Source organism: Giraffa tippelskirchi, chromosome 8, assembly GCF_054371585.1.
Source record: "Giraffa tippelskirchi isolate mGirTip1 chromosome 8, T2T-mGirTip1v1.2.pri, whole genome shotgun sequence".
NCBI classification, from domain to species: Eukaryota; Metazoa; Chordata; class Mammalia; order Artiodactyla; family Giraffidae; genus Giraffa; species Giraffa tippelskirchi.
Window position 1 is genome coordinate 89475348 of NC_137282.1, and position 6000 is coordinate 89481347.

The following is a 6000-nucleotide window of genomic DNA, read 5'->3' on the forward strand; positions in this document are numbered from 1 at the left end:
GAGGCCAAATTACTTGTCGCATCACAACAATCCAGTGGGATTTCCTCTAATGAAAGGTGAAGCCCTCTCAAAGATTTCTGAGCGACTGCAAAATGGCAGTGAGAAGGCTGAGAAAATTTCATTTCCTCTAATGAAAGGTGAAGCCCTCTCAAAGATTTCTGAGCGACTGCAAAATGGCAGTGAGAAGGCTGAGAAAATTTCCTTTTCATTTAATGATACATTTTATGATCCTCGAATAAAACATATCTACTAAAAGTGTTTCCTATGATTCTATTTCGCTCACTACATTCTAAAGGAAAAGTTTCAGTTGTTTAAATATTTAAGTATTGAAACGTTTAGAAGATGTCCTTGGTGAACTGCATCTAACTTTTGAGTTGGGAAGTCACTTGTGAGATGAGTTGTGTATTCTTTGCAGCCAAATTCAATTAACTAAACAAACATTTATCAACTACTTCTGCTAGGCAGGAACTATATACCTTCATGAACTAAGAAATCAACAAAGAAGATATGCAGATGGCAATGACACACATGAAAGGATGCTTTACATCATATGTCATCAAAAACATTCAATTTAAAACAACAATGAAATACCATTATGCACCTATTAGAATGGCCAAAACCCAGGGCACTGACAACTCCAAAAGCTGGCAAGGATGTGAAGCAACAGGAAATTTCATTTACTGCTAATGGGAATGCAAAATGGTACAGCAGCTTCAGAAGACACTGTAATGCTTCTTATAAAAGTAAACATACTTTAATCATATAATCCAGCAATCTCACTCATTATTTAAATAAAGGAGTTAAAATCTTATCTCTACACAACAACCTGCACGTATGTTTCTAGCAGCTTTACTCATAATGCTAAAACCTGGAAGCCACCACAATGTCCTTAAGGAGGTGGATAGATAGATAAACCAAAATACATCCAGACAATGGATTATTCAGATATGAGCTATCAGGCCATGTAAAGACATGGAGGAAATTTAAATGCATATTACTAAGTGAACGAGATCAATCTGAAAAGGCCTTTCACTGATTCTGACTATATGACTTTCTGGAACAGGCAAAACCTATGAAGACAGTGAAAAGTTCAGTAGTTGCCAGGAGTTTTGGTGGGGAAGGGGGGATATATAGGTAGAGCACAGAGGATTTTTAGGGCAGTGAAACAACTCTGTATGTTGCTGTAATTGTAGATATAGGATTTCATATACTTGTCCAAGCCTGTAAAATATACAACATGAAGAATGAACCCTAGTGCAAACTATGGACTTGGGGTGATTATGATGTGTGAGGTAAGTTCATCTTTTGTAAACATTATACCACTCTGATGGGAGATGTTGAGAAAAGGGAGAAGTTATACATGAATGATGTCAAGGCATATATGGGAAATCTCTATATCTTCCATTCAATTTGCTGTAAATCTAAAACTGCCCTAAGAAATAAAGTCAAATTTGTAAAAAGAAAAGGAAAAAAGCATCTTCTAATTTTTGCTGTAAATATTTGGACTTACTGGCATGGGTAAACCACGGACTACAATACACCCTCTATGATATTGTTGACAAAAATTCCACAGGCCTTCTCTTCTTTAAAAAGCAGCCCATAAAGTTTTTGGTGCCATAAGTCCTTTCAGCCCCCTTATGAAACTATGAACTCTTTATCAGTATATTAAAGGCATAAGTGGGTGTGAAAGTCGCTCAGTTGTGTCCGACTCTTTGCGACCCCATGAACTTTACAATCCATGGAATTCTCCAGGCCAGAATACTGGAGTGGCTTGCCATTCCAGTATATGCCCTCCTCCAGGGGAATCTTCCCAACCCAGGGATCAAACCCAGGTCTCCTTCATTACAAGCAGATTCTTCACCAGCTGAGCCACCAGGGAAGCCTTAAAGGCATCAAGTTAAGAATTAAACCAATTATGGTGATATCATCATCAAAATATTTTAAGATATTTTTAACAGTAATATATATGCTATTTTTATTAAAACATTAAATAATAATACTTCAGTTCAGTTCAGTCGCTCAGTTGTGTCTGACTCTTTGCGACCCCACGAACTGCAGCACACCAGGCTTCCCTGACCATCACCAACACCGGGAGTTTACCCAAACCCATGTCCATCGAGTCGGTGATGCCATCCAGCCATCTCATCCTCTGTCGTCCCCTTCTCCTCCCGCCCCCAATCCTTCCCAGCATCAGGGTCTTTTCCAATGAGTCAACTCTTCACATCAGGTGGCCAAAGTATTGGAGCGTCAGCTTCAACATCAGTCCTTCCAGTGAACACCCAGGACTGATCTCTTTTAGGATGGACTGGTTGGATCTCCTTGCAGTCCAAGGGACTCTCAAGAGTCTTCTCCAACACCACAGTTCAAAAGCATCAATTCTTCGGCGCTCAGCTTTCTTCACTGTCCAACTCTCACATCCATACATGACTATTGGAAAAACCATAGCCTTGACTAGATGGACCTTTGTTGGCAAAGTAATGTCTCTGCTTTTCAATATGCTATCTAGGTTGGTCATAACCTTCCTTCCAAGGAGTAAGTGTCTTTTAATTTCATGGCTGCAATCACCATCTTCAGTGATTTTGGAGCCCCCCAAAATAAAGTCTGCCACTGTTTCCACTGTTTCCCCATCTATTTCCCATGAAGTGATGGGGCCAGATACCATGATCTTAGTTTTCTGAACGTTGAGCTTTAAGCCAACTTTTTCACTCTCCTCTTTCACTTTCATCAAGAGGCTCTTTAGTTCTTCACTTTCTGCCATAAGGGTGGTGTCATCTGCATATCTGAGGTTATTGATATTTCTCCCGGCAATCTTGATTCCAGCTTGTGCTTCCTCCAGCCCAGCATTTCTCATGATATACTCTGCATATAAGTTAAATAAGCAGAGTGACAATATACAGCCTTGATGTACTCCTTTTCCTATTTGGAACCAGTCTGTTGTTCCATGTCCAGTTCTAACTGTTGCTTCCTGACCTGCATACAGCAACAGGCATAATACATGCTTTAATTTTGAAGTAATGAGTATAAATATTATTTAAATATAGTGGCAAAAACCATAATTTAATAGGAAACTGTGTGATTTCTAATGATAAAAAAATAAGACACTTCAAACAATCACTGCTTTATTTTTTCTTAGGCTAATAATTGAAGAAAATGATAGAATTCAGGTGTGCTGACCTCCTTTTATTTGCTATGACAAAACAAATTCTTCACCAAAAAACTGTACTCACTGTTCATCCTGCTTTGAATGGCCTTTCTCTAAAATCAGTAGAACTGATTGCCACTTGCCCTTCACATCTGAGCTTCAGCTTGTCTCCCTCAGAGAGGCTTTCCTTGACTCCAAAACTAAAGCAGCAATTCAATTACTCCCTATACATGACCCGCCCTAAATCCTCTGACACTTACTCATTCCTCAGTGAGTTTGGTCTGTCTCTTTCACCTTTATGCCTCCAATACTTAGAAAGTTTCCTGGCATATTGTAGTAACTCAGTGAATATTTGTTGGATGAATAAATGGACAGTTATCTTCCCATTGTGACCTAGAGTTCACAGCTGCTCCCTAAAATTACTATGTGATATCCAAGAAGGCTAAGGCTTAGTGGGAGGAAAAGAGGAGAAAAATCAGCATGCTGCCATCATGGTCTCCAGTAAAAAACACTCTTTTAGACACATGTATTTCATTCTTCTTTGCCCTTTACTCCAGCAGCAATGCCCTCCTCCAGGAGATCTCCCCAACTCAGGGATAGAACCTAGGTCTTCCACACTGCATGCAGATTTTAATTACCATCTAAGCCACCAGGGAATCCCAAGAATCCTGGAGTGGAGTGCCATTTCCTCCTCCAGGGAATCTTCCCAACCAAGAGATAGAACTAGTATCTCTTATGTCTCCTGAAATGACAGGCGGGTTCTTTACTACTAGCGCCACCTGGGAAGCACCTAGTTCACAAAGTCTATGCATAACCTTTTTCTTTTTTTGGCCTCACCATTTGGCATACAGGATCTTCCTCAACCAGGGATTGAACCCATATCCCCTGCATTGGGAGCACAGAGTCTTAACCACTGTACCACCAAGGAAACTTCATTGACTATCCTGAAGACTTTTACTGTGGAAAATTCTTAAAGGGATGAGAATACCAGACCATCTTACCTGCTTCCTAAGAAACCTGAAAGAAGGTCAAGAAGCAACAGTTAGAACCAGACATGGAACACTGGACTGGTTCGAAATTGGGAAAGGAATTCGTCAAGTCTGTATATTGTCGCTCTGCTTATTTAACTTATACGAAGAGTACATCATGTGAAATGCTGGGCTGTAGGAAGAACAAGCTGGAATCAAGATTGCTGGGAGAAGTATCAATAATCTCAGATATACAGATAACACCATACTTATGGCAAAAGGCAAAGAACGAAAAAGACTCTTGATGAAGGTGAAAGAGGAGAGTGAAAAAGCTGGCTTAAAACTCAACATTCAAAAAACTAAGATCATGGCATCCAGTCATATCACTTCATGATAAGTATGGAAACAGTGACAGATGTTATTTTTTTGAGCTCCAAAATCATTGCAGATAGTGACTGTAGCCATGAAATTAAAAGACACTTGGTCCTTGGAAGAAAAGCCATGACAAACCTCTGCATATTAAAAAGCAGAGACATTACTTTGCCAACATAGGTCCGTCTTGTCAAAGCTATGGTTTTTCTAGTAGTCATGTATGGATGTGAGAGTTGGACAGTAAAGAAGGCTGAGAGCTGATGAATTGATGCTTTTGAACTGTGGTGTTGGAGAAGACTCTTGAGAGTCCCTTGGGCACAAAGGAGATCAAACAAGTCAAACCTAAAGGAAATCAACCCTGAATAATTATTGAAAGGACTAATGCTGAAGCTGAAGCTCCAATACCTTGGCCACCTGATGCGAAAAACCAGCTCACTTGAAAAGACCCTGATGCTGGGAAAACTGAAGGCAGAAAGAGATGGGGACAACAGGGCATGAGAAGGTTGGATGGCATCACCAACTCAGTGGACAAGAGTAAGCAAACTCCGGGAGATGTTGAAGGATAGGGAAGCCAGGTGTGCTGCTGTTCATGAGGTCTCAAAGAGTCTCAAAGACATGACTGAGTGACTGAACAACAAAATCCAAACAATTATATAGTAAAAATAGAAACACTGTGGAATCCACATTTATCTCAACATGTGTTTTCTTTCTTTAATTTGCCTTTTCCTCAAGGGTTTGAAAAGACTACATCAAGAAATAGAAAAACATTAAAACTCTTTGATACCATGATTCCACTTCTATAAAGTTAAAGAAATAATAGTTAATATAAGAAAAACTTTCTGTACATATATGACGGCAGCAATGTGAGCAATACCAGGAAGGATAAGGTGAATCTAGATAACAATTTGGAAATGGCTAAATAAAGAAAGAATATGTACATAGCAAAATAAAAATACGTGCATGAGTGCTCAGTGATTGCTGTGTCTGACTGTTTGTGACCCCATGGACTCTAGCCCACCAGGCACTTTATCCATAGGATTCTCCAGGCAACAAGACTGGAGTGAGTTACCATTTCTTCTTCAAGGGGATCTTCTCAACTCAGGGATTGAACTCACATGTCCTGCTTTGACAGGAGGATTGGGAGCTCCTCACAACACAACAATAAGCCTCACTCACAACAATAAGCACATCAAAATTTTAATTATCTTTGGTAGGTAGAAATACAGATGCTTTTATCTTCTACTTGCTGCTTTTTAGAACCCTTTGAATTTTCTGAGTCTACAGTGTATTATAGTGTAAAAATATATTTGTCAGAGGCAGTATTAAGATGTTTATGGGTCACATCTTTTTCCCTGCTCCATTATTACTGTCATCTTGTTCCAAGATGGTGCAGCCTGAAAGAGATAATGGAAGTCTTGATTTTACATGTTAACTTATACATGGGATTGTTTGGAAGGAGCCCTGAGGAAGAATGCCAGCAGAGAGTGGCTCTGAGTAGCCAAGGATGACATCAAAGCA